This window comes from Octopus bimaculoides, chromosome 14 (assembly GCF_001194135.2).
Source record: "Octopus bimaculoides isolate UCB-OBI-ISO-001 chromosome 14, ASM119413v2, whole genome shotgun sequence".
In the NCBI taxonomy this organism is placed as follows: Eukaryota; Metazoa; Mollusca; class Cephalopoda; order Octopoda; family Octopodidae; genus Octopus; species Octopus bimaculoides.
This window is the reverse complement of record NC_068994.1, coordinates 41537178-41548367: the sequence shown is the minus strand read 5'-3', so window position 1 is coordinate 41548367 and position 11190 is coordinate 41537178. Positions and strand designations below refer to the sequence as shown.

Sequence of the window (11190 nt, the reverse complement as noted above, 5' to 3'; positions counted from 1 at the left end):
ATATATATATATATATAAATTACAATTTCCAGTTGTATGTGAATCACTTGAAATAGTAGAAATAGCGTAGTGGAGTGCATTCACTCCATGATGTAGTGTGTAGTTGCGTGAAGTGCATATTATGATTTAGTGGAGGACGAGTCATGCATACAACAACAGTGATTAGAGTCGCGAGCAAGACAGTTGATATCTGCTACCATAAATGAGTCTACGAATGGACATGTTATCCATCCCAAGTCAGTTGATATCCACTACCAGGAAAGCCTCTTGATGAATGTATGTTATCCATTTGAAATCATTTGAAACTTCAATGGATAAAGGAACCAGGTATGTTGATTTGAGTATCTTCTCTTTGCATCTAAATCTGTAGAAATGTTTTAATCCTCCAACCATAATTCTAGATAAATCATTGTTTAGTGCAAAAGTATGTTCTAATCCATACTCCAAAAAATATTTAATCATTTTAAAGACTGATAATTATGAAGTTATATGTGAACGATATTTGAGAACACGAAGCAATTAAAGTATTATTAATGACATATATTAATGACACATGGTAAGGAGTTCAAATTTTGGTACATGGCCAGCAGTTTTGGAAGTGGGGTAAGTCAATCACATTGATTCCAGTGCTCAGCCGGTACTTATTTCATCGACACTGAAAGTATGAAATGCAAAGTTGACCTTGGTAGAATTTGAAATCAGAACATCAAGACAGATGAAATGCCCCTGAACATTTTACCGAGCATGCTAACAATTCTGCCAGCTCACCACCTCATGACATACATGATGATAATAAAAGAATGCTGTTATTGTTTTGTTCTTTAATAAATTACACAGCCATTCATGAAGTGATTGATGAAGCTTAAAATTATTGATGGAGATTAAAATAAAATCATCAATGAAAAATTACTGGGTAATGAAACTATGAAAAAACAATATATTAATTTAAAATCATAGATCATCATAAGCATACACTTGTCTCAATTTAAGGTTTACATAATGGTTAGTTTGATATTTTGTTTAACTGTCTTTCTTTTAGAGTGAGGACAATTGTTACTTTATGTATATATATATTTTTTTTATCTGTTGTGATCCAGTTATTAAAAATCATTTCTGTAATCATATGCGTGTTTTTTGCTCATTGCTGATGTCCTGAAATTAATATGTATTTTTTCAGTTTTATTTGATATATATATATATATATATATATATATATTAGCATGCTGGGAAAAATGCTTTGCTGCATTTTGTCTTTATGTTCTGAGTTCAAATTCCACTGAGGTCAACCTTACCTTTCATCCTTCAGGGACGATAAAATAGATATAAGTTGAGAACTGGGGTCAATGATATCAACTTATTCCCTTCACCAAAATTGCTGGCCTGGTGTCAAAATTTGGTACCAATGTTTAATGACAGTGGCCCAGCATGGCCACAGCTCTCTGGCTGAACCTAATAAAAAAATATGTTTTAAATAATACTTTTTATTCAGAGATATCTCATAAAAACAGGTTTTGTCTTGTTCAGTGAAGCCCCATGAGTAGCCATTCCTTGAAAAGAAATGAAATATCGATTTAATCCCATTGGATTAAATCAATATTTCTGCCCTTTTAATGCATTTTCCCACAAAATGAAATTTTTTGAACTTGAATATTGGATTAAAAAGTTTCTACCAAATTTGCATTCTTTCATGTCAAACTTTGATGTCATTTAAAATTTTCATGTTCTTTCTATTTTCTTCTGTTCTGGTTTGTTTGTCCTGTTGCCTTTTATCCCATTTACCACATTTGACTTTCTTTTCAATCTGATCTTTTCCTATTTATGCAGGATAATTCAATCAGGGCACTTATCAAATTCCCTTCAGACGTTTATAATTTTCTTTTAATGATTATAAAGTTAATTTAATTGTTGCTTTACTTGTTCAGCACCTTATGTGATATGTTTTGTTTTTCATTTTACATCGTGATACAGTTTACAGTTATAGTTATTTTCTAACTAGGATGTGGGAGTATTTTTGAATTGCCTAACTTTCAATTCTCAGTAATGTTGGTATGGAGCTTGAAAAATCAGCATTTTATCAAATGTAGAAATTCAAGGGTGTAAAAAAAATAAATGTTCATTTGGTGGGGATCTTTTGTATGAAAGACTGCATGCATTACTTCTTGCTATGATTTCAGTTAGCAGATTCAGATGTATAAAGGCATATTGTCTTTTAATGTCCAGTTGAAAATTTTGTGAGTCAAACATCTAGTCCTGTAATGATTTTGTTACTGAACAAAAATCAATGATGAGAAGTGGTTAGAGTTTTCTCCCTTTTATTAGTGAGTTCCTTACATCATTGAAAATGAATGTAAATAAGGTTAGTACAGTTGTTGAGATATCCTGCATTTCAGGATTTGTTGACCAATGCAGCATATGTGGTGCTTATTGGCACAGGAAGTGAAGGGATACAGTTGAGAGAGAGGGGGGGCAGAAAGGGGGAGGGGGAGAAGAAAATGAATTCCAAAAGAGTAGGAAGGGGGAGAGTGAGGAGGAGGAGACAGAGGATGAATGCTGAAAGAGTGAAGAGGAGGGTAGAGTGTGAAAGAAGATGGAGGAGCAAGTGAAACGAAGAGTGGGGAGAGAGTTTAATGGGGGAAAGGGAGTAAAAGAGGGAGCTAGAGAGTGAAAGTGGGAGAGAGAGTGAAAGAAGGACAGAGAGGGTAAAATAGGGAGAGAGAGAGAGAGAGAGAGAGAGAGTGAGAGTAAGATTCTGTTATGTAGAAGGTTAGGCTTTTCTTAATAAGAACAGATTACATTATTAAACAGGTGACTTGATTTTCTCCTGAATGTAACAAAAAATACTCTTATTATTAGCATCATTGCAAAAGCTGCAAGCTGACAGAATCATTAGCATACTGGATGAGATGCTTAGTGGTATTTCACTCATATTTACAATCTGAGTTTAAATTCCACCAAGATTGACTTTGCCTTTCATCCTTTTAGGTTCGATCAATTAAGTACCAGTTGAGTTCTGGGGTCAATACTGGGGTCAATGATCAACTTACCCCCTCCACACAAATTTCAGGCCTTGTGTCTATAGTAGCACCATTATTAGCATCATTGTTGAGTAATTCTTTCAAAGATCTTTGTTATCCTTTGTCAGGGGTGAATGAAATAATTACTAGTTGAGCACAAAGGTTGATGTAATTAACTTATCCTCTCTGAAATTGCTGGCATTGTACTGAAATTTGAAACCAATTTAAGTATTCACACTGGCAAAATTGTTAGCATACAAGGCAAAATGCTTAGTAACATTTCATCCATCTTTATGCTCTGAGTTCAAATTCTGTCGTGCTAAGCTTTACCTTTCAGCCTTTTGGGGTCGATAAGATAAATACCAGCTCAGCACAGGGGTCAAAGTAATCAAAAAGTCCTCTTCCCCAATATTACTGGCTTTGTGCCAAAATTTGAAACCAATATACATATTTGTTGGTTTCCCAATATGCTGAATGGTTTACAGTGGTCTCCTTGTTGACCCCAGCAAAAATTGGTTGTGTGTCAGTGTACAAGTCGGTGTTGAAAAGTTCCTGTCCTTAAGAAGGGTATCATGAAAGGCCTGGTTAGAGGCCCAACCTTCTGAGTTCTTTTAAAGGGCTTAGAAAAAATTGAAGAACTGCTGCAATAGGTTTGTGAATCTGGAAGGGAAATATGTTGGATAAAATCATAATTAACTCATCCTCCTGCATTTTCTTCTATCCAAAGTCAGGAACATATCAGCACTCCATGCAAATATATATATATATATATGTAATACAAATATTATATGAGTATATGCATATATACGTACATACCTACATCTACATGTATATATAGATGCATATCTGGGTACAGGACGTTGCAAAAAAAAAAAAGTGGACAAAATGATAAACAGAGTACAGAAAACACATAGGCCACATAGAGAACATTTCCTTCATCAGCTGCCACTATTCTAAAACTAAACATTTCGAAGAATTATACATATAAACACACACACATATCTGTATGTATGTAGGAGGAGGTTGCTGAAAAGTTCCTGATTTTAAGGGTATCGTGAAAAGCCTGGTTGAAGGCCCAACCTTCTGAGTTCTTTTGTAGAGCTTAGAAAAACTGAGGAACCACTGCAATAAGTGTGTGAATCTGAGAGGGAACTATGTTGAATAAAATCATAATTAACAAATCCTCCTGTATTTTCTGCTCCCCAAGCCAGGAACTTTTCGGTACCTCCTTGTACATGAAAAAACACAGTCTCAATCTCAACACATGTATCACAAAAACTACATTCTACTGACTTTGACAAGACTAGAGCTACTACAACTAGCAATTGTACAGTGTCAATTTAACTTAAAAACATACCCACACAGTAGTAATCCTTCAGGGGAAACCTTGATAAGATTTATTGAATCTAACAAGTTAATTGAGGTTGAAAAATCATAAATTACTGGTCATTTTATTTTATTTTATTTTTCTTTCTTTCACCATTTGTTTCTCGAGAGAGTAGGGGAGGGGCAGAGGGGAAAAAGAAGTGTTGGGGGATTCTTGTTTTTTTTTTTTTTCAGAATTTCAATTTTTGTTTTTATTTTCTGTTTTTTTTTTTTTTTAATATTTTCAGAAGTGATTCACACAAAAATCTCAATGTTTTGTTTTCAGAGTACTACTTTAGAATGATCTCTATACTTTATTTAATTTTGCCTTATTGTTTTATGTTTGTTTGTTTTTTGTTTTTTTTTATCCTGAGAAACTAGCTATTCATAAAATGCATGAAAGAGGAATCTCACTAAAAGACTACCATTTAGTCCCAAAATTAAAATTTGAAGTCCTTTGTTGTTTGGTTTATTTATTTATTTTACTTCTAATTTTCTTTTTTTTTTTCTTCAAACTTTTGTTCTCATATTTGTTTATTCCTCCTGTATTTCAAAAACACAGATTATAAAAGATAGTGTTCTTTCTTTTCTTCTTTCTTTCTTTTCTTCTTTCTTTCTTTCCTTCTTTCTTTCTTTTCTGTCTCTTTTTTCTTTTTTTTTCTTGTTAGCCTTTATTATTTTTTCTTTCATAAAGCCAATATTTTTAGGGGAATCAGGCTTAATTTGGTGTAAAATACCTCCTCTTTTCCCTTTTGTTTTATAACATCATCATCATCATCATCAGATTTTAATGAAACCCAACCAGGGTCCTTAGGAACAGACATATTTATGGCCCCAGTTAGTAGGTAGCTGTTACTAACTCTATAACATCACCCACCACATCCACTGTCTCTCCAGTTAAGGAGGAGCTGACATGCCATGGAGGGTAGAGATAAAAAAAAAAATTAAAAGGAAAGAAAAACTACAGAAAGAACACTAAACATCTCATTGATTCAATTAGTCTCTGTCATTTGTAGTATAGCTTTTTCCATTAAACTAGCTCTCTGATGATAAAATAAGCCACTGCTAATGCTGCTGTTGCTGCTGCCACTCACTTTGTCTACCCTCTCTCCCTTTCCTGCCTTGTCTTCTACAGTTCTCTGTTTCTATTCTTCTTATTGATTTCTCTCCTAAACCCCTTCCACCTCCCTATTGTTCTCACTGTTTTTATTCTCTTCTTGTATATACCATTTTCTTTTTTTTTATCTTTTTTAGCTTTCACCTTCTCTCTCTCTCTCTCCCTCTTTCTTTCTTTCTCTCTTTCTTTCATTGTATCCTTGCTCATCTTCCTCCCCAATCCCCTCTACTGTTGCCTCCAGTTTCCAAATTCCTTTAATTTTCACTCTTTACTGCCAATATCCTCAACTCTCTCTCTTTCTCTTTCACTATTTCTCTCTCCCTATCTATCTATCTATCTATCTATCTATCTATCTATCTATCTATCTATCTATCTATCTATCTATCTATCAGTCTATCTGTGAATCTCTATCTATCAGTCTATCTGTGAATCTATATCTATCAGTCTATCTGTGAATCTATCTATCTATCTATCAGTCTATCTGTGAATCTATCTATCTATCTATCTATCAGTCTATCTGTGAATCTATCTATCTATCTATCAGTCTATCTGTGAATCTATCTATCTATCTATCTGTCTATCTATCATTTACCAAAATCCTTTCTTGCAGTCATTTCACTTCATGTACATCAAGAAAAAAAATGGATGAATGCCACATAATCTTATCTACTTCCCCTCTTGCTTTGCCCTATAAGTCTGACACATCATGTCTATCCAAAGAAATCAATAGTCTATGGAATTTGGAACTTCCTGCTGAGTAGGAAGTTATATCTTATCATGCATGACACATTATAGGAAACATGCTTCCATGTGATTCAGATTCTAAATTCTTCATGTGCATAGCAATCCAATACTTTGTCACTGAATCTTGCTACTCACAACAAACATAACAACAATAAAATTTTAACAATTTAAGTATTTCTATTTTGTGGTGTTGGTGGTGGTGGTGGTGGTGGCAGGGAATCAAGGCTTAGTTTTAAAAACAAACAAGACAAATAAACAGAAACAGAAGAAAAAAATGAAGAAAGTAAAATAACCTTTTGCATCACCAATGAAACTTTTAACCAAATATTGTCATAAATTTATGGTAATATTATACCACATGGCATCATAAATATCTGTATCATGTACTATACGAGATCATGGACCACATATATGATAAATCGAATGTACTGTTGACAGCAGTGTGATATCCTGAATGAGATGTGTCATACGTAGGATGTGTTATAAACTATTTGATATCATGAGCAAAATGCATGTGGGCCTGGTGGAATCATACATCACATATAGTCATGGATCCCACAGACACACACACACATACACCATGCACATGCACACACACATACACACACATGGTGCACACACATACATACACATGCACGCATGCAAGCATGCACATACACACATATCATGCATCCACACACACACGCACACACACACACACACACACTGAGGCAGTGACATAGCTGTGTGGTTAAATTTCAGTCCCACTGCAAAGCAAATTGTGTAAGTGTCTCTTATGATTGCTCTGGGATATCTAAACACTTGTTAGTGGATTTGGTAGCCACAAACTGAAGGAGACCTATCGTATATACGTCAGTGTGTGTGTGCACGCGCATTGCTGTCGCTTTGCTTTGGCCTTGCTTCATCATTATTTAACATCTGTTTTCCATGCTGGCATGGACTGAATGACTTGACTGAAAGTGGAAAGGCATGGAGCAGCAGTAGGTTCCATTGTTTGTTTTGGCTTGGTTTCTACATCTAGATGCCCTTCCTAACAGAGTGTACTAGGTGCTGTTTATATGGCACCACTACCCACACCAATACTTTTTATGTGGAATGTTAGTTTTAGGATCTCGATTCTGCTGTGATGGGCAGGTCTTCTTGAGAACAGTACTGCACCAAAATTCATCTCCTTCATAAAGCTCAGCATTTTGAGATTGACCTTCAGTACTAGCATGATAGTTGTGGATGAGTTTCACTGTCATGTAAGTGGTGTCTTTCATTTCCAATTTTCTGTGGAAACATGCCTGGCCCTGGAGAACTAACAGTTCAAATACTAAGAAATAAGCATACTAAATTTCATTTTTACCAAATAATTTAGGAAAATGAATGGGTTATTTCTCTTGGCTATATATAAGGGTCACTTCCTGGGGCAGATGGGTTATTTCCCTTGGTTTTTAAAATAAAATATATTATATACATAAGGATCCCTTCCAGGGGCCCTATTATCGATTTTTTTTCAACAATCTGAGTATGCCATGAGGTTTCTAGACATGAATTCTACTCACGTGTCAAGTTTCATCAAAATCGATAAAACGATGTAGGAGGAGTTAGCTAACAACTGTACAAACACACCCACAGACAGAATTTCCCACATACGTAGCAGATATACACATATATGTATAATATATATATGTTTATGTATACATATGTATGTGTACATACATACATATATATATATATATATATTACATATAATGTGTGCATACTATATCTACTTGTGTTTCAGTCACATCCCTAATTTGACATGAAATCCTGATACTAATATTTTTCTTTCATAGTTTTAGCTTTGTCTTACACATAAAATGCGTCCCAGTTTCTCTTTAGCAGAAACCAAGAATAAATTAGTGTGACAAGTAATATAGTGTGTGTGTGTGTGTGTGTGCGTGCATGTGCATGCATGTGTGTGTGTGGGGTGAGAGCAGATGGGTGTATATATATTATATATATAAGGATAGATAGATATTTTTATATTATACACATACATATGTGTGTGTGTGTGTGTGCACAAACAACCAATAAGAAATTTGGAGCAATGTCATGTGCACAATGAGTATGACTTGTTTCCTTTTGTTAAATACTCTAACGCATTACACAAACACCCACAAATTGTGATACATTCGATGAAAGTTGTGGCAATTGAAATCTGTGTACCTAATCGAACTATCTAGAACCACACTTTTTAACCTGGGGATAATTTCCTCCCAGAGGGAAATTCCAGAATATCAGGGAGAAAACAGGGAATTCCAGTGGGGAAATTGATTTTACAATGAAAGTTATCAATATTTGCACTGTTTCCCCCCTGCCTTTTACTTTTTGCCAGATTTTTTTTTCTTTTGATTTTAAAGACGTTAATGCGAAATTAGCATGAGACTGTTAATTGTGTGCAATGAATGTTGTATACAAGACTACTTTCTTTTATATATATATGATATGTGAGAATGTGTGTACATGTATGTGTGACTGTGTGTGGAGGGAAAGGGGGAATTGATATGGTAGATTGGTTAAGTAGGAAAAATACAGTTTAAAAAAAAGTTTAAGAATCATTGATCTAGAATATTTTATCTTGAAGGTATAAATAGAAGCTCTAAAAATCTATAGAACTTAATTTCTCTAGTGCAAACACAAACCTAAGTATCTAAATACTAAATATACATATATTGGGTTCAAATTTTGGCACAAGGCCAGCAATTACTGGGAGGGGTTAAGTTGATTATATCGAACCTCAGTGCTTGACTGCTACTTATTTATCAACACCAGAAGGATGAAAGCTAAAATCAACCTTGACAGGATTTGAACTCAGAATATAAAGATGGATGTAATGCAGGCAAAAAGCATTTTGCCTGGTATGCTAACATTTCTGCCAGTTTGCTGCCTTAAGAAATACAGATATTGAGCATTTTATATTCTAATACTGTATACACATTTATTAGGAACCACAATGTGTTGGAATGCTTGTTATTAAATTCAAGTTATCCACCATGTACAATTATATAAATTTCTTTGATCCTTGTAATATTTTTCATACGAAGATATATTCTTCTACACATCAACGTTTGATAAGTGACTACTGATGAGTATTAAAATCTACAAAACTAGTCAGATAATCTTTCTTCTTAGCTAATGTTGTTCCTATGGTTTCTCCCTAACTTGTATTTTAACAGTAAGACTAAATATATTCTTATTTAATATATTGCATATAATTTCATATATGCCTTTGTCCATAATCACCCTGTGCAGGTACTTTCTTTAGCATATATATTTACATATACAATATATATACACACATACATGCATATATATACATATATATATATATATGCATGTATATATATATACATTTGGGGTTTTGTGTCTTTGTGTCTGTTCCCCCTCACCACTTCACTTGATAACTGGTGTTGGTCTGTTAATGTCCTTGTAACATAGAAGTTCAACAAAAGACATTGGTAGAATAACTATCAGACATTGAAAAAGAAACTAAGTAGTGACATTGATTTATTCACTCTTGCTGAGGCAGATTTTCTACAGCAGGATTCTTTTCCAGTTGCCAGCCCTCACCTGCTTCCAAGCAAGATAATATTTTCCCATAACCAGATGTTTTTTCTTTTTTCTGGAAGACTGCAACTGAACAAACTTGCCCATATAACAAGATGCACATTTACAACCATCACATTATGTCTAGACAAGGATACACACATATTCATCTGTATACAGATAAATATGACAGGCTTCTTTCAGTTTCCATCAACCAAATTCCCTTTCAAGACTCTTGTCCTCTACTATAGCTCCGGTCATCTCAGGGCTATAGTAGAAGGCAGTTGCCCACAGTGCCATGCAGGGGCACTGAACCCAAGACTACATGGTTGAGGAGAAAGCTTCTTAACCACACAGCCATGTCCTTATTATCTGTTATACAATGGTTTCCTAGTGATGAAAATCTTTAACTCGTTAAATATTGCAAAAACCCTGCACAATGGTGCTTTTTAATTCTTTAGAGATTTGAATTTCCTTTCATGTTTCCCCTCATTATAGAGTACAATACATTATAAGCTATATAATAATGTGGTACTTTTATAAGTTAAGACTTTATTTGTTACATAATCATAATATAGAACTGACACATAACATAGTACTCAAAGACCACCGAAATCATTTGTTGGGTGAGCAACATAGAGAAGGAAGGTTTGGCAATAGATCTAATTAAAGCAAAGCTGCCAGAGAAATCACTCAATTCTAAAATATTTTAAACATTTCCACTGTTTCAGAAATTTTTAAAAAAAAGTAAAAATAGTAATAGTAATATAAAAACAAAACTGAAAATAAAAATAAACAAATCAATGAACTGCTTGTTGTATTCAAATATCTTGGTATCTTCACTTAAAGAGTCGAAGTATCTTCCCGAGCAACTTGAATTTAATTATTTTCCTAACCCTACCAATTCCTTAATGATAGGCTGTCTCTTCTTTCATGTTGTGATTTATTTAAAACAAAAACAAAATTGAATTAAAGAAATAAACTAAAAGACATTGATTTTATTAGTATTTTTTAATTTTTTTTATTTTATTATATTTTTTTGAAATTTATTAGTCGTCTCTTTTTTTTTTTTTGTTTTTCTACCGAGGGAAAGATTTCTTACAAAGAATTCTTTCCTGCTGCTGCCACCAACTCGATAACTTTTTTGCTGAAACAAACAATAATAATAATAATAATAATAATAATAATAATCGCAATAAATAAATAGATAAATAAATGAAAAAGTGGAAAATAACTAAAATTTTCCTGCTAACTTAGTTTAAAGGTAATCGAAGCCAACATTTCCTTCGAAATCAAATTAGAATAGCATTTTCATATGAGAAAGGTTCTTTATTTTTCTTTGTCTTTTATTGTTTTTCATTATTTTTGGTATTGGTT

General features: G+C 33.6%; 1 protein-coding gene across 3 annotated transcripts in view; it reads left to right on the top strand.

Annotated features, from left to right (window-relative positions):
• Nucleotides 1–8: 8 nt before the first annotated feature.
• Nucleotides 9–11190, top strand: part of LOC106880260 (protocadherin beta-16) — a 107411-nt gene continuing 96229 nt past the window's right edge. For all 3 annotated transcript variants that reach the window (XM_014930125.2, XM_052973103.1, XM_052973102.1), the window contains exon 1: nucleotides 9–327. The gene's annotated coding sequence lies outside the window, so the exon portion shown is untranslated. The remainder of the gene's footprint in view (nucleotides 328–11190) is intronic.